The sequence below is a fragment of the Eumetopias jubatus genome, unplaced genomic scaffold (assembly GCF_037043125.1).
Source record: "Eumetopias jubatus isolate StellerSeaLion01/CBP00866 unplaced genomic scaffold, mEumJub1_p1.0 scaffold_10, whole genome shotgun sequence".
In the NCBI taxonomy this organism is placed as follows: domain Eukaryota; kingdom Metazoa; phylum Chordata; class Mammalia; order Carnivora; family Otariidae; genus Eumetopias; species Eumetopias jubatus.
The window spans coordinates 54,165,837-54,184,334 of record NW_028274816.1 but is presented as its reverse complement, the minus strand read 5'-3'; positions in this window follow the sequence as shown (position 1 = coordinate 54,184,334).

Sequence of the window (18,498 nt, the reverse complement as noted above, 5' to 3'; positions counted from 1 at the left end):
CCAGTATATGGGAATCCTACGTGACAACTGATATGCTTCTTCAGCAGGTCAAGAGGATTACAAAAAGGAGGGACAGAGGTCAGTTCTAGAATACAACAGACTCATCAGACATACACAATGATCATGCAATGAATGGACAGGTTTTGATATGGATTCAAGCAAACCAAGTATAAGGACTTAAGAGAGAATTTGGAACTTCAAATAAGGATTATTTGAAATTAATGTAAGGAAGTATGGTTAATTTTCATTCAGTGTGTTATGGTTGTGTAAGGAAGTGTCCTTATATTTTTGAGAAATATATGACAAAAGATTGATAAAATGTCATGAATTCGTATTTAATTTAGTTCGGTAATAAAAAAAGAAGAAAACAAAGTGAGATATAGTAAGTGTGGCAACATGTCAATAATTGTTGAATATGGAAGATGAATTTATGGACATTTAATTACTTTTTCCTCAATGTGTTTTTTTTAAAGCTTTCATAATAGAAGAATGTTGCATTTTTGTGCAAGAGAAAAGCAGACAAGACAATCTTTCTGGGTTGTGTGTGTGTGTGTGTGTGTGTGTTTTCTCTTAGTGGTGGTTATTCCAAAATTTTTCTGGACTTCAGTCCATATCTCACAGAATAAATCATGGCCATTCTGATTTCAATTGGTTTGTGGAATAATAAGGTATGTTATTGATTTATTTTATTTGTTATTAAGGATAGGTTAGAAGTAGGTGATGTTAGGGCACCTGGGTGGCTAAGTCGGTTAAGTGTTTGCCTTTGGCTCAGGTCATGATCCCAGGGTACTGGGATCGAGTCCCACATTGGACTCTCTGCTCAGCAGGGAGTCGGCTTCTCCCTCTTCCCCTTCCCTGGCTCATGCCCTCTCTCTTTCTCTCGCTTACAAAAATAAATAAAATCTTAAAAAAAAGAAGTAGGTGAAGTGATACTTAAAGATGAACACAAAGAAGAAACATTTTCAAGGGTTTTTTTTTTAAGATTTTATTTATTTATTTGACAGAGAGAGACACAGCAAGAGAGGGAACACAAGCAGGGGGGAGTGGGAGAGGGAGAGGCAGGCTTCCCGCAGAGCAGGGAGCCCGATTCGGGGCTCAATTCCAGGACCCTAGGATCATGACCTGAGCCAAAGGCAGACGTTTAACGACTGAGCCACCCAGGCGCCCCCACTTTCAAGGTTTTATACAGGATTTACTCCTTTAGATACTGCAATGCTTTCTCCAATCCTCTGCTACTGAAGCTTTCATTCATCTAAAGAGACCACATTTCTTTAGAGTCAGCAATTAAAACCAAGGAAATTTGAGAAGTTTTTGCGGCTTCTACATGACCTGATTAACATTTGCATTTTTGTCGTTTCTTGGTACCTTGGAATCCACAACTCATGCCAGCCAACACTGTTAAGAGTTCCAGATGCATCCAGGTACACATGGAAAAAAGAAAGTGCAGTCCAAGTAAGATTGACATTGTGTTCCTTAAATTTGTTGTCCAGTGCAGTTCAGGCCAATCCTCCCTCAAGATCTCCATTTTTAACCTACACATGGCTTCCATTTTATGGTTTTTATTTTGTGTATTTCAAACTTTACTTTTCTCTCCTATACAAGATATTTTCTTGACCATTGCTGATTAGTATAGTTACATGTATAATTTTTTAAAAAGCGAGAAAAAGGAAAGACTGGGCTTGACCGGAGGCGCAGAATTCATCCAAAATGAGCCTGATTACAGGTTTCCACAATCTAAAAGTACAGCGTTCCTTCGAAACCTTTACTAAACCAAAATGGCATGGCAGAAGAGTATCCCCCACTTTCTGAACATTGGAACTACTTAGTTTTTATGAAAGACTTATATTAGTATGGTAATGGCTTTTTTCGTAAAAGCGAAAATGCTCTTTGGATTTCTTCTGGGTAGCAAAGCCAGTACTAATGTAAGTCTTTTATAAAAGCAAAGTGGGGCAAAGCGAACTTTAGGAAACAAGAGATAGCTGTATTCAAAATACCAAAGGGCCAGCTGGCAGGAAGCACTTTTGCGCCAGGCAAGCGTGTCTGTGGCGCTCAGTCCACCAGACTTCTGGGTTTTTGGAGACGTTTCGGCTCCAGAAAGACATGTCTATGGAATATTTTCCCCTCCAGGATTCTGGGAAATTTAATCCCAAATAGTGTGGTAATCCACATCTCTGCCAGAGTGTCGGAATTCTAGTCATTGTTACCCTTGGGCATTGCAAGAAGCAGAGTCCAGACGCTCCCAATGGCCCCAAGCACTTGTGTCCCTGGGAAGCAGGACCCGTGGACTCGCTCTCCCCGGACACTCTGGAAAGTGGAGTTTAGAAGCTCGGGGTAGTGGGAGGACTTCTGTTCCCCAAGGGCGGGGCTGTGGGTTGTGTCCTCGTAGGCATTCTGGGAAATGTAGTCCCGGAACTCCATGTAGTCTCAGGCACTTCCGTTCCCGAGAAGCCAGTCCTGGGAAATTCTGGGAAATGTTGATCTAGAGGGGCTAGTGGGGGCGGGCACTTCCGGCCCAGGTGGGCGAAGTTGTGACTATCTTTTCCCTCCCACTGGTTGTCAGTCGGGTATCCCGCTTCACTTTGGAACTTTTTTAAACCTGCTCTTGAATCAGCAACAACTCGTAGTCAGTTTGGGGGGGCGGGGAGGGAGGAAGAGCTGATGCTTGAGGTATGGGGAGAACAGTTGTAGTTCACTTAGACGGAGCCTTCTCGCGTTTGGGAAGGTTCTTGCCTCCCTGGGGCGGTGCAGCTTGGGTTGCAATTATCCGCGTTCCACTCCCCGCCGCCTCGCCCACCTACCAGCCATATAACAGTACAACATTGGGAAGAGTTACTTAATCTCTCTGTGCCTTTGTTTGCTCATCTGTAAAATAAGTTGAGAATAGTGCCTTGCTAATAGTGTTGGAATGGCCAGTGTAGTTTGTTCCAGCAATGGTGATATTTCACAGCCTCCTTTCCTTCCCCAGCCCTGATTTCTCAAGAAGCACTGCGTGGAAGTGGAGGCAGTGACCCCTTGGCTCCTGGCAGCAGGGCCCCATGTGAGTAGGACTTAGCATTCTTCTCCTACAAAAATATTCACGTAAGTTGGAGAACATGTGGAATGTGTACTTGGTCGTGAGTAATGCCAGTAAGTAAGCCTTAGTTTTTAAGTTCCAGTCTAAGGGCTTTCTTTGTACTGTGAAAAATAATAAAGGGAAACCTCATTTAAAATGGAGTGGGGAGACCAGAAAGGGGAACTCTCACACCCTATACCAATTGAGGTCAATCACAGAAAGAATTGTCAATTACAGACCCTTACAGAAGAATCTTCAACAGGAAAAGAATTAATTAAGGCCCCCACAGGAAAAGAGGTACATTGCATCTCCTACAAGCAATTGCCCCAACACCATAGCCAATGAGAAACCTCATCACTCTGAACTGTTGCCTTTCTCCAATGGACTTTCATTCAAAACCCCTCCCAATTTCCTCCTTCTCTATAAAATAACGTGCCTCTCCTTTGTTGCTCTTGACTATGGTTTTGCCATAGCTTCCATGTCCCAAATTGCACTTGTCTGCTATTCCCAAGTAAACCCGTTTTTCCTAGTAAAATAACTTTTATTATTTTTTAACTTTATTTATTATGTTCAATTAGCTGTTTTATTTTTAAGGTCAACAATACAAATTACATTTAGAGTGGTGCTATGAAATGTATATTGCTATTTAGGAATTAGTACTTAAGCTTTTAGTTTATTAATTTATTAAAAAAAAAAAACCAAACCTATAACATGAGACCATAAGTAACAGCATTTATGAGGAAACTGTATTTCCAAAAACAAATTTAATGAGAAAGGTGGTAATGTTTTAAATTTTTGTAAATCTCTTTAATTTTTCTGCCTTTAAGAAAAACAGCTAGATTTTCTTATCTTCTGTGTTCTATCTATTGTGATAATATTGTTTTGGTTGAAGTAGTGAAGATAATCCAGCCTCAGTTAACCCATAGTTACAGTTGGAAAATAATTACTTTATCTTTTTCAAACTTTATTTATTTTAGGGGTGAGGGGCAGAGGGAGAGAATCTCAAGGAGACTCCCCACTGAGCATGGAGCTGGACCAGGGGCTCAGTGTCATGACCCTAAGATCAAGACCTAAGCCAAAATCAAGTGCCAGCCACTTAACCAGCTGAGCCATCCAGGCACCCCAGAAAATACTTTAATACACTACAGTATCTTCTTTGATACTACACCAAAGCTCCACAAGTGATAGTTTCTTCTTCTTTTTTTTTTTTAGGTAGACTCCATGCCCAGTGTAGAGACTGACAAATGATAGTTTCTTAAAGATTATTGCAATGTAGAACCTGAAACCATGTCAGTGTACTTTTTGTGCTCTGTTACATTAAAATCCTTTAGTCATCTTGTACTTTGAGGGTTTTTTTTTTTAAGATTTTTAAAAATTTATTTGGCAGAGACACAGTGAGAGAGGGAACACAAGCAGGGGGAGTGAGAGAGGGAGAAGCAGGCCCCCCACCCCAAGCAGGGAGCCTGATGCGGAGCTCGATCCCAGCACACTGGGATCACGACATGAGTGGAAGGCAGACGCTCAACAACTGAGCTACCCAGGTGCCCCTTGTACTTTGAGTCTTTTATACATTCGTGGTTTTGTGACATTATGTATTGCTCATTTAGAAAATATTAAATGGCTGCGTTTTGCATATCTTTCAGATATTGACACATTTGATTTTACAATATTTTAAAAAATTACAATCATCAATATCACCACTCATGTCATCAGAAAAGTTTTGTTTCTAAAGACCTTAAGTCTTTAAGTAATGGGAACTTGTCAAGCTCTCAATGGTGCAATTTTTTCAAAGTTCTGATATTTGCTTTACCTCATAAATTTTGTCATTGACAACAAATGCTGTCAGTAATTTTCTCTCAAGTGAGTCTTATTTTGTTCATTTCCAAAAGTTCTGCCAAATACGTAGGTGTGAGCAACTGTAGTTTGTCAGTTCTTTCAAGAGAGGGGTGTCCAATGGGAAAAGACGCCTAATTCACCTCATAGCTCAAAGAATGGCACAACTGCTTTTCCTATGAACAATCATTGTATGCAGCAGTGCTTTATGCTCATCTGATAAGTAAGTAAACATAAATTTTACCACAGAATATTACAAGAACATATACTCAAGGATTGAGATGCAATAAAATTTATAAGTTTACTATTTCATCAAGTAATTCTTAAGTGAAACTTGGGGCTCCTGGCTGGCTGAGTCAGTTAAGCGTCTACCTTCAGCTCAGGTCACGATCCCAGCATCGTGAGACTGAGCCCCACATCAGGCTCTCTGCTCAGCAGGAAACCTGCTTCTCCCTCTCCCTCTGACCCTCACTCATGCCTGTTCTCTCTCTCTAGTGCTCTCTCTCTCAAATAAATAAATAAGTAAAATCTTTTTTAAAAAAGAGTTCATAATAGTTGCTGACTTACAAGTGTTTATAAATCTAGAAAATATGATTAGGTGTACATGTTGTGCATTAAGATATAAGCTCTATGAGAGCAGAGACGTTATTCACTGCTGAAGCTACAGTCTTTTTTTGCCCAAAAAGCTTATGTTTTATTTTTTAAATATTTATTTTATTGCTTTAATTCCAGTACAATCAATGTACAGTTTTATATGAGTTTCAGGTATACAGTATAGTGATTCCCCAATTCTATACATTACTCGGTGCATCATGGTAAGTGTTCCCGTAATCCCCTTCACCTATTTCACCCATCCTCCACCCACCTCCCCTCTGCTCACCATGAGTTTTTCTCTATAGTTAAAGAGTCTGCTTATTTTTTTTAAAGATTTTATTTATTTATTTGACACAGAGAGAGAGAGAGAGAGCACGAGCAGGGGGGAGCAGCAGGCAGGCAACGGGAGAAGGGGAAGCAGGCTCTCTGCTGAGCAAGGAGCCCGATGTGGGGCTTGATCCCAGGACCCTGGGATCATGACCTGAGCCAAAGGCAGCTGCTTAACCAACTGAGCCACCCAGGCACCGCAAGAGTCTGCTTTTTTGTTTGTCTCTTTTTTGTTTGTTTTGTTTCTTAAATTCCACATATGAGTGAAATCATATGGTATTTGTCTATCTTTCTCTGAATGACTTATTTCACATAACATCATACTTTCTAGCTCCACCCATGTTGTTGCAAATGGCAAGATTTCTTTCTTTTTTTGTGGGTGAGTAATATTCCATATATATATACATATATGTGGAGACTGTATATATTTCTCACATCTTTATCCATTCATCTATGGATGGACACTTGGGCTGCTTCCATAACTTGGCTATTGTAAATAATGCTGCAATAAACATAGGGGTGCACATATGTTTTTGAATTAGTGTTTTTGTACTCTTTGGGAAATAACCTGTGCTGGAATTACTGGGTCATATGGTAATTCTATTTTTTAATTTCTTGAGGACCCTCCATCCTGTTTTCCATGGTGGCTGCTTGAGTTTACATTCCCACCAACAGTGAAGGAGAGTTCCTTTTTCTCCACATCTTTGCCAACATTTTTTGTTTCTTGTGTTTTTGATTTTAGCCATTCTGACAGGTGTGAGGTGATATCTCATTGTGGTTTTGATTTACATTCCCTGATGATAAGTGATGTTGAGCATCTTTTCATGTGTTTATTTCTGGGCTATTTTGTTCCATTGATCTGTGTTTATTTTTGTGTCAGTATTATACTGTTTTGATTACTATAGCTTTGTAGTATATCTTTTAATATGGGATTGTGATGCTTCCAGTTTTGTTCTTTTTCAATATTGCTTTGGCTATTTGGGGTCTTTTGTGGTTCCATACAAATTTTAGGATTATTTGTTCTAGTTCTGTGAAAAATGCTGTTGGTATTTTGATAGGGATTGCAATAATCTGTAGGTTGCTTTCGGTACTCTGGATATTTTAACAATCAATATTCATTCTCCCAATCCATGAGCATGGACTATCTTTCCATTTGTTTGTGTGCCATCTTCAATTTCTTTAATCAGTGTTTTATAGTTTTCAGAGTACAGGTCTTCTTTCACTTCCTTGGTTAAGTTTCTTCCTAGGTATTTTTTAAAATACCTTGTAAAATAGGATTGTTTTCTTAATTTCTCTTTCTGCCACTTCATTATTAGTGTATAGAAATGCAACAGATTTCTTTATATTGATTTTGGATCCTATGACCTCATTGAGTTCATTTATCAGTTTTAGTAGTTTTTTGGTGGAGTCTTCAGGATTTTCTATATATAGTGCCCTGTCATCTGCAAATAGTGAAAGTTTTACTTTTTCCTTGCTGATCTGGATGCTTGTCATTTCTTTTTCTTGTCTGATTGCTGTGGCAAAGGCTTCCAGTACTGTGTTGAATAAAAGTGGTGAGAGTGGATGTCCTTGTCTTGTTCCTGACCTTAGGGGAAAAGCTCTCTATTTTTAACCATTGAATATGATCTTAACTGTGGGTTTGTCATGGCCTTTATTATGTTGAGGTATGTTCCCTCTAAACCTACTTTAAGAGTTTTAGTCATGAATGGATGTTGTACTTTGTCAAATGCTTTTTCTACATCTACTGAAATGATCATTTGGTTTTTATCCTTTCTCTTGTGATGTGATGTTGATTTGTGAATATTGAACCACCCTCACATCTCAGGAATAAATCCCACTTGCTTGTGGTGAATGATTTTTTAATGTATTGTTTGATTCAGTTTGCTAATATTTTTTGAGGATTTTTTGCATCCATGTTCATCAGAGATACTGGTCTGTAGGGTTTTTTTGTAGTGTCTTTATCTGGTTTTGGTATCAGGGTAATGCCTCATAGAATGAATTTGGAAGTTTCCCTTTCTCTTCTATTTTTTTGGAATAGTTTGAGAAGAATAGGTACTAACTCTTCTCTCAGTGTTTGGTAGAATTCACCTGTGAAGCTGCCTGGTCCTGTACTTTTGTTTGGTGGGACTTTTTTGATTACTGATTCTGTTTCATTGCTGGTAGTTGGTCTGTTCGAATGTTCTATATTTCTTCTTGATTCAGTTTTGGGAGGTCATATTTTTCAGGGAATTTATCCATTTGTTCTAGGTTGTCCAATTTATTGGCATATAACTTTTTCATAATATTCTCTTATAATTATTTGTATTTCTGTGGCGTCAGTTGTTATTTCTCCTCTTTCATTTCTGATTTTGAGTCCTCTCTCTCTCTCTATCTCTCTGATGAGTCTGGCTAAAGGATTATCAATTCTGTTGATCTTTTCAAAGAACCAGCTCCTGGTTTCATTGATCTGTTCTACTGTTTGTTTGTTTCTATTTCATTCACTTCTGCTCTAATCTTTTTATTTTCTTTGAAGTAAATATTTATTATTTAAAGGTGTGATCACTGTGGCCATATCTTTCTTTTTTAAATTTTATTTTATTATGTTAATCACCATACATCATTAATTTTTGATGTAGTGTTCCATGATACATTGTTTGCGTATAACACCCAGTGCTCCATTCAATATGTGCCCTCTTTAATACCCATCACCAGGCTAACCCATCCCCCCACCCCCTCCCCTCTAGAACCCTCAGTTTGTTTCTCAGAGTCCATAGTCTCTCATGGTTTGTCTCCCCCTCCAATTTCCTACCCTTCATTTTTCCCTTCCTACCATCTTCTTTTTTTCTTTTTTTCTTTTTTTAACATATAATGTATTATTTGTTTCAGAGGTGCAGGTCTATGATTCAACAGTCTTACACAATTCACAGTGCTCACCATAGCACATACCCTACCCAATGTCTATCATTCAACCACCCCATCCCTCCCACCCCCCACCACTCCAGCAACCCTCAGTTTGTTTCCTCAGATTAAGACTTCCTCATATCAGTGAGATCATATGATACATGGTCTAATCTTTATTTCCTTCCTGCTACTGATTTGAGGTTTTGTTTGTTCTTTTTCTAGTTCCATTAGGTATAAGGTTAGGTTGTTTATTTGAGATTTTTCTTGCATCTGGAGTTCAGCCTGTATTGCTAAACTTCTGTCTTGGAACAGCTTTTCCTGCATCTCCAAAATTTGGGACTGTCGTGTTTTCATTTTCATTTGTCTCCGTGTTTCTTTTTATTTCCTCTTTTTTTTTGAGCAGTACAAATAGGAAAGTTTATTAAAGTGAGAGTATACTCTTGAGACGTGAGAGTGGTGCCTGGGGTTTGGGTCTCTTTTATATTCAGTTAGCCAACATATAGAACATCATTAGTTTCAGATGTAGCATTCAGTAATTCATCAGTTGCATATAACACCCAGGGCTCCTCACATCACGTGCCCTCCTTAATGATTTCCTCTTTGATTTCTTGGTTGACCCGTTCATTATTTAGTAGCATGTTATTTAACCTCCATGTATTTGTGTTCTTTCCAAATTTTTTCTTGTGGTTGATTTCTAGTCTCACAGTGTTGTGGTTGGAAAAGATGTAAGGTATGACGTCAGTCTTTTTGAATTTGCTAAGACTTGTTTTGTGGCCTAATTCATTTGGGACACATTCCTCTGTCTCCTCATTTTGTCTAACTCTCTGTATCTGTTTCTATGGGTTAGGAAAGTCAGCTATGTCTCTTGATCTTGAAAGTAGTGACCATATGAAGAAGAGGTCCTGTAGTGCCCTGCAGTGCAATACCCCCTATTCATGAGAACCTGGCACTTCAAGTATGTTTCCTCTGTGTTATGTGCACCTGACTGTTGTGGCTGAGCTGCATTTGCCTTCAGTCCAGTCATGTGCAGTGCCTCTATTTCCTGGCTATGGGCAGGGTTTGGTCCTTGTGTTGTTAGTGGGAAGTCTGAGGCCACCTTGGGCTTGAGTTGGGTCAGATCAGGCATTTGCCAGAGATGCAGTAGTACTGAACTGCAAGGCACTCTCCCTGTGTTGTCTCCTGAGAAGCTTTCATTGGTTGGCAGGGCCTGCAATCAGACCAAATATTTGCCCCCCAGCCCATTGCTAGGGCCACAGTTGGATGGATGTGTGTGCTTATCTTTCCTTATCCCTGGAAAAGGAGTTACTTTGGAGTGGTGCCAGCCTCTGTTGTGGCTACTTGCAGACTGCCATGCTTGTGTCACCACTTTGGATGGACTCCTACTGAGGGTGTGTGCAGGAGAGTGCAAGGCATATGATGTTAGCCAGGTTTGCACAGGTCTGCTTTGGGGGACCTGTAGCCACTTTGGAATACTGCTGAGGGTGGGCTAGAGGGGGTCATCTGCAGGAGATGTGGTGGTGGAACACACTGTTAGCAAGCTAGGTGGAGAGTGTTCACACTGCACTGGTTCCTGCAGGTATCTGTGTATCTAGACTGGGGGTTGTGGAGGGAAATTGTGCCTGCCAGTTCTTTTGATCTTGCAGAAGTCTCCTAAAAATCCCTGCCCCTCTAGCACATGTTCTGAGATTAATAAATAAATCTCCTTCCCATATACCCCAGGCATTTTTCAAACTGCTGCTTCTGTGCTGTATCTCAGTGGGGCTGTTTGTTATGCTCTTTTTAAGTGGGAGGGTGGGGAGGCTCTGTTTCCTATCACCCTCCAGTTCTCCCAGAGCCAAGCCCCACTTATTTTTAAAGTTCCAGGTATTAAAGCCCACTGATTGTAAGAACTCACGAGGTTAAGCCACTGGTTTTCAAAGCCAAATGTTCCTGGGATTTGTCTTCCCATTTGTCTTCCCCCATGCCTAGGGTGCCTGATATGGTCTGCTTCTCTCGCTTCTCTGTTCTTGAGGCATCCTCTCTCATGTACAGCCCTGCAGGTCAGCTTGGTTCCTATCCACATCTTCACCCTTCCTACCCTTTTTGATGTGTCCTCTTCTCTACATTTAACTGTAGAGAGTCTGTTCTGCCAGTCTAAGGGTCATTTTCTGGGTTACTTACACTGATGTGGGTGTTATCTAGACGTATCTGTGGGACAAGGAGAGCTTAAGATCCTCCTACTCCCCCCTTCCTGAAGCTACACAGTCTTACCACTGCTTAGCACTTTGTAGTTGTGCCCAGAACTTACTCGTTAAACAGGTAAAAGGGAGAAAATGATATTGAGTTAATCTCAAAAATTTCATATAAAATTTATTCAGAAGAATCCTGCAAAAGGTCTTAATAAAATGAATTCAGGTAAATAAAATGAAGGCCAGTGATACTGCAGTCTGTGGTACTAATTGGGCATGACACTGTTGTGATCAGCTGTATCCTCTCCAAGGCCTCTGTTCCTGTAGCTCGAGTATTTGGGGGGTGATCAAAGAAAAAGACATGACCACGAATTGGCAGTAACACACAATGAGTTTCATTTGGGTGGTGCTTTGACAGATATTCATGTGAGAGGGAAGTTTCTCACAACACAAGAGCTTCCAGAGACAACAGGGTTGTGGCCCCCACCCAGAAGACGAAGAGGCAAGGGAACTCGAAAGGGAAACAGAAACTGGAAAGGGAATTTATAGGTCCAAGTGATGGTGCAATAAGGAGTCTCTGGGGCAAAGACTGCAAAAGGTGGGAGCAGTTTAGGGTCTGTTATAGCTGTAGGATTTGCTTTATCTATGGCTGGCAGATACTGGCTGCAGTTTTGCAGAATATACAAAAGAAGCATGCCCTAAATGATTAAAAATGTGCTTATTTGGGCTATAATTAAACAATTGAATGTGTTTAATTGGATTTGAGTGTGGCACCATCAGGCTTCTAAGCTAGTGGTCCCAGCATGCTCTGAAGAACTGAACAACATAGGGCCAAGATACAGAGGCCATCTTTGGCTAATTTATAAAACAGTTCTCAAGTTGGTTTCTTATCATTTGGGATTCTGTCTAGTGTTCCACTGCTTATATACAATGTGAGTTTAACCATCCTTTGTGATTTTTATGACAGTACAGCCTAACTGAAAATTATTTTTGTTAGCTTTTCAGTAACAGGATACTACATAACACTTGAATCTTATGTCCCCACTACAGTGTTAAAGTAGAATTTTAATGTAACACTTAGAAAGTGTCAAAAGTACATAATGAAAAATAAAAAAAGTAGTTACTAATGACAAAAATTGTCATAGTAAACTCTCAATTGGTAATTGCTTTTTTATTCTGTATATTTTCTTTCTTTCTTTTTTAAGATTTTATTTATTTATCTGACCGAGAGAGAGATAACAAGAGCAGGAACACAAGCTGGGAGAATGAGGGAGGAGCAGGCTTCCCGCCGAGCTGGGAGCCCGATGCAGGGCTCCATCCCAGGACCCTGGGATCATGACCTGAGCCGAAGGCAGACACTTAACAACTGAGCCACCCAGGTGCCCCTATTCTGCGTATTTTCACTGAGGCTTTGATATGATTGTATTCAGAGTGTGGTAACATTTCTTCCATCAACTTTTCAGGTAGGGTTATGTTGAATTTAAAGGATAGTAGTTTTCTCAAGTTCCCTATCCAATATTCTCTCTCCCAACCCCCAAAGGAAAAGATTGTTAGCATTTGGTCATTTAATTTTTCTTTTAAAAGTAGGCTCCATGCCCAGCATGGAGCCCAACATGGGGTTTGAATTCATGATCCTGAGACCAAGACCTGAGCTGAGATCAAGAGTTGGACACTTAACCACCCAGGCACTCCTGGTCATTTAATTTTCAAATGTATTCATTATTGGGACAGGGTTGACATCTTTACACACTTTTCTCTATGGGTGCCAGTAAAAACATGCATAGAGGTTGGAAAGGAATTGGCCAGTATATTTTAAACTGTTTAATGTGTATCTCTTAGATCTACAAATCCTAGAACAGGAAATTTAAAACAGAAAAGATAAGTATCGTATCAATGATGTCATTGAGTTTTTACAAATGGTTATAACAAGTGTTCATCAATAGGATTCCGAAAAGATTTGATATATTCTGTAACAACATGGAGTTGTTAAAATGATAGCATAAACATGACAAAACATGGGACACCTGGCTGGCTCAGTCAGTGGAGCATGTGACTCTTGATCTCGGGGCTGTGAGTTCGAACCCCATGTTGGGTGCGGAGATTACTTAAAAATAAAATCTTAAAAAAAAACATGACAAAACATAATGTAATTTACAGAAAACAGGTTTTAGTTTTCACAGATTAATATCAAAAATATGTGTTTGTGTCTGTATACATGCATCAAATAACGTGCAGGATACCTCACATAATTATTCTGATAAGGAAGATTTTATGTGGGTTTCTTCTGCTTTTAGATTTTGCAGTGAATGTCACTTTACCAAAGTAGTAAATCTATATGAAATGTAGTATCTGAAATTATTAAGTAAATATTAATCCTTTCTTAATTTCAGTTTTGGATTGTCCATTGCTAGTGAATAGAAATTAATTTTTTATGTTCATCTTCTGTAGTCTTGCTGAGCTTACTTATTAGTTCTAATAATTTTAAGTCAACTTCATAGGATTTTCAGTATACAAGATTGTCATATGCAAATATAGTTTTACTTCTTCCTTTTCAATCTGAATGCCTTTTTTTCTTCTTCTTGCCTACTGGCCCTGGCTAGAAACTCCAGTACAGTGCTGAAGTAGCAAGAGCAGATATTCTTGCATTATTCCTGAAACCATTCAGTGTTAGCCGAATGTGGGTTTTTCACAGATGTCTTTTATCCAATTGAGGAAGTTTCTTCTATTCCTAGTTTATGGACTTAATAATGTGGGTTTTGTCCTTTATTCTATCTGTATGGTACATTGCATTAATGATAACTCAGATATTAAACCAACCTTGCATTCCTGAGATAAATCCCACTGGTCATGCTGTATAATCCCTTTTATGTACTGCTGGATTAAGTTAGCCAGTATTTCATTCAAGATTTTTGTATCTATATTCACAAGGAATATTAGTCTTTAGTTTTCTTTATGATGTCTTTGTTTGATTTTGGTGTTAGACTAGTACAGGCCTTTTAGAATGAGTTGAGAAGTTTCCCTTGCCTTCTATGTTCTGGGAGAGTTTGCAAAGAATTGGTGTCAATTTTTCTTTAAATATTTGGTGGAATTCACCAGTAAATCCATGGGCCCTTTTGTAGGCCTTTGAGGCTTACCCCAACCTGAGGAGGGCTCTTCTTAGCCATCTCTCTCTCTAAGAGGTATTCTGATTTGGTTGCTGCTACCATGGAGGTACCAGCTTCCTCTTAATTCCTCTTCTCCAAAATCTCCCTTGTTTTGAACAATGACCTTAGGCTTGAACTCACCCACACTCTTTCAAACAAAGTCAGTCCCTTTAGGGAGAGCTACAGAGTTCTCTGTTCTTATGGTCTACCTCTCCTCCTGGGCAGAATGACACTCCTCTGGGGCCCACAGGGGCTAGGACAGTGACCCTCCTCTCCATAAGCAAGGTACTATATAGGGATAGTAGCCCTTGGTTTATTAGCTAGCTTTTCCTGAGGTAAGACTTCTGTCCCACGAGCAGACTGGGACAGGATCAGTCAGGGTCCATTTTTCTGGTCCTCACTCCAAGTGGGGACTGACTGTGGAAAGGAGTCCCAGACCTCTTGGCCATGCTTGCCTGGAATAGCGTTTCTGCAGTATAAAGCTGGAGGGGAAGACAAATGATGTTAGCTTGTCCCTCCTGGGTAGAAACCATAGCCCCATACTGGGAAATGGAGGGATAGGGTCTTTTCTTCTTGGCCCTACTTGCCTAGAGTAGAGCTTATGTCACACTGAGCTGGGGGATTCAGTTAGAGGAGATGATTCATGGCTGACATAGCATGGACTCATTGGTCCTAATGAGATTTAGTGGATTTTCCTGAATAAGTGTTTCTCCATTTCCTGTATGCCTTTGGGACAATTTACAGAGACTAAGTGATTGTTGTTTTCAAATTTTCACCATTTTGGTGGTTTTTCTGGGGCGAGGCCCTGTGGAGCTCCTCACATTGCTATTCCAGAAGTACTTCTGAAAAACTTCACAAGAGACAGGGAATTAGATGCTTACACAACTGTGGGCAGGGCTAAGGAAAATAAAGATCAGCATCAAAATGGGTGGTTTTCAAGAGCTTCCCCTGAGACTTCTGTCAGTCATAAGACTTTCTGGGATGACTCCATCAACAATCTGAATTTGTAGCAGGAAAGTGGGTGATCTGGAAATTGTTTTATACTTTACTTCTTCCTCCAGCCACCTTCAGAGAATAATTTCTCTCTTCTTCCACCTTCTAAATATTACACAAGGGCTTCCTTAATTGTTATTTGTAACTTAGAACCATGTTGGGAGGAGTATCTGGGAAATGGAGAGATACTGACTTATTTTCTTCAATGTAGAGTAGTCCTTAGAAGGGATCAGTGATGGTGCCAGGTCAACAACAGCCAATCCAACACAGGACTTTAAGGACTTGGCATACAGCACAAGTCTCAAGACACATCAGAATCCACACACCTGTGTCCAAACCATATAAAGGCATACCTCAGCGATATCACAGGTTTTGTTCCAGACCAACACAATAAAGTGAATATCACAATAAAGCAACTCAAATGAATTCTTTGGTTTCCCAGTGCATGTAAAAGTTATGTTTACACCATACTGTATTCTATTAAATGTGCAATAGCATTGTGTATAAAAAAGTACATACCTTAATTTAAAAATATTTTTTTTATTGTTGAGAGAGAGAGCACAAGTGGGGTGGGGGCAGAGGGAAAGGGAGAGAGAGAATCTCAAGCATGGAGCCCAATGCGGGGCTCGATCCCACAAATCCCTGAGATCATGACCTGAGTCGAAATCAAGAATCTAACACCCAGGGCGCCTGGGTGGCTCAGTTGGTTAAGCGACTGCCTTCAGCTCAGGTCATGATCCTGGAGTCCCGGGATCGAGTCCCACATCGGGCTCCCTGCTCAGCGGGGAGTCTGCTTCTCCCTCTGACCCTCTTCCCTCTCATGCTCTCTATCTCTCATTCTCTTTCTCTCAAATAAATAAATAAAATCTTAAAAAAAAAAAAAAAGAGTCTGACACCCAACCAGCTGAGCCACTCAGGTGCCCCTAAAAATATTTTAATGCTGAAAAATGTTAACCATCATCTGAGCTTTTAGCAAGTCATAATCTTTTGGCTGGGGGAGGGTCTTACCTCTATCTTGATGGCTGCTGACTGATCGGGGTGATGGAGCAGCTGTGGCAATTTCTTAAAATAAGACAGCAACAGGCGTGCCATGTCAATTGACTCTGCCTTTTACTTGAATCTTTAGAGGCCATTGTAGGGTTACTGATTCATCTATTTTCAGTGTTATTTTGTCAGGGAAGAAGGGGCCCTGCGAGAGGAAAGGAGACAGGGGACCAGCTACTGAGTGGAGGAGTTAGAACACATTTATTGACTAAGTTTGCTATCTTATATAGGTACAGTTCCTGGTGCCCCAAAACCATTACAATGGTAACATCTAAGATCACCCATCACAAATCACCATAAGAAATATAATAATGAAAAAGTTTGAAATATTTTGAGAATTACCAAAATGTGACACAGAGACATGAAGTGAGCAAATGCTTTTGGAAAAATGGGGCCAATAGATTTGCTTGACACAGGGTTGCCACAAACCTTCAATTTGTAAAAAATATATATAAAATATCTGTGAAGCGTAATGTGATATGCAATAAAACAATGTATGCCTGTATGTGTTGCTGCAGTAAGGGCTACAAGTTCTTACCTGCTTGTAGACATCAGAGTGGTTGACCATCCCTATCAGTGATGTGTGAGGCAAGGGTTTTAGTGATAGCTCAGATGGAATATTTTCAGTGTGTCAAAAAAAACCCAAAGGATGAGAAATCAAAAGGAAAACCAACAACACACATATTTAAAAAAATCAAAAGGTAAAATTAATAGAAAAAAATTGCCACAGGAAATGAACATGCAAGTCACTGAAATAAAAGTCCAAATTGTCAGTGAAGATATGAAAGGATATTCAACCTTCTTGGTAATTGGAGAAATCAAAATCACAACCAGATCCATCCCTCCAAGGTTATAAACATTAATTTTGATATCAACTATTAAAGGAATGGAGAAGCAGCTACTCTCATAAACTGCTAGTGGAAGTGTAAATTAGTGCAGTCACTTTGAAGGATTACTCAGCAGTAGCTATGAAATACTTAAATGTGCAGACCGCATGACCTTACAATTCCATTCCTAGGCCTCTTTCATAGAGGGTGCTCATACTTGAATGATCACAAGCATGCATGGACACGATGTTTTCTGCAGCTTTGTTGTAATAGTGAAAAACTGAAAACAATTTCAGTATCTTCCATCAGCAGGAAGATTAAATAAACCATATGGGCGCATTTGTAAAATAATTATGCAGCATATAAAGTGAATGATATTGTTTTCATCTTATAACAACATAATCTACACATTTAAATGGATAGAAAGTAGTCTTAAAGGATAGATACTAAACTGATGTTGGCTTCTACCTCAGGGAGTGGAAATGGGAGAGTACTAGGCAGCTATGGTGGTCAAAGGAGAATTTTGCTTTATCTCTAATGTTATGTTTACAAGAAAATAGTTTATTGTTATTTTTATGATTAGAATCAGTGTGAACATCACTACTAACAATAATGGAAATTAAATTAATAAATGGCCCATGGCATCCTAGGAATAGAAAATGCAGTTTCTCAAGCTTGAATGAAGGGAGGAAATATTTCTCAAAGTTTAACTAAATATACTATCAACAGAAGTGTGTACTGGGTGATATTCCAGATTGGCATCCTTTCAGGGAAAGCAGGCTTTTTGCCCCACAGAGAGCCATTGTTGCAAGTTGGGTTCTTTGGGCAGAGGCTCTGAAATGGACATGCAGATTGTTGATACAAGTACTCTTGAGATCACCACCTGAGGAAGGGCCAGGAAGAAAGCAGGATTGGGCAGGGGGAGACACTGACCTGCAGTTCAGTCTAATAAAAGATTCATCAGACCCCTTGGGGAGCATGAAGATACAGTGGCCCTTCAGAGTTGTCCCAAGTTGGAGCAAAGCGCTAGGTCATTATACCCCCACGTCAGCTAGTCATTGGATGTGGGTCACCCCAGGCAAGACATGTGGCTTAGGAGATGTGTCACTTTAGCTGAGGAAGTTCCAAATGCACTTAAAATATTTGTTGAATGGGGGCCACTTGGTGGTTCCGTTGGTTGAGCATCTGACCCTTGATTTCAGCTCAGGTCTTGATCTCAGGGTCATGAGTTGAAGCCCTGTGTTGGGCTCCACTTTGGGCATGGAGCCTACTTAAAAAAAATATTTGTAGGGGCACCTGGGCAGCTCAGTTAGTTAGGCATCCAACTTGTGGTTTTGGCTCAGGTCATTATCTCATGGGTCTTGAGATCAACCCCTGTGTCAGGCTCCATGCTCAGCCGGGAGTCTGCTTGGATTCTCTCTCTCTGCCCCTCCCCCCTTGATAAATAAATAAATCTTTTAAGAAATATTTGAATGAAGGAATGAATGGAAAAAAGTACAGTATTTCAATGCGCCAAGTTTATAATTCTTGCCAGACTTTCTCATTCTGGATATTTGCTTTCTCTTTTTTTTTCTTCCTTGCTTCCTTTCAAACAATTGATTTAAATTTAGTTACTACATAATCACAATTACAGCTGG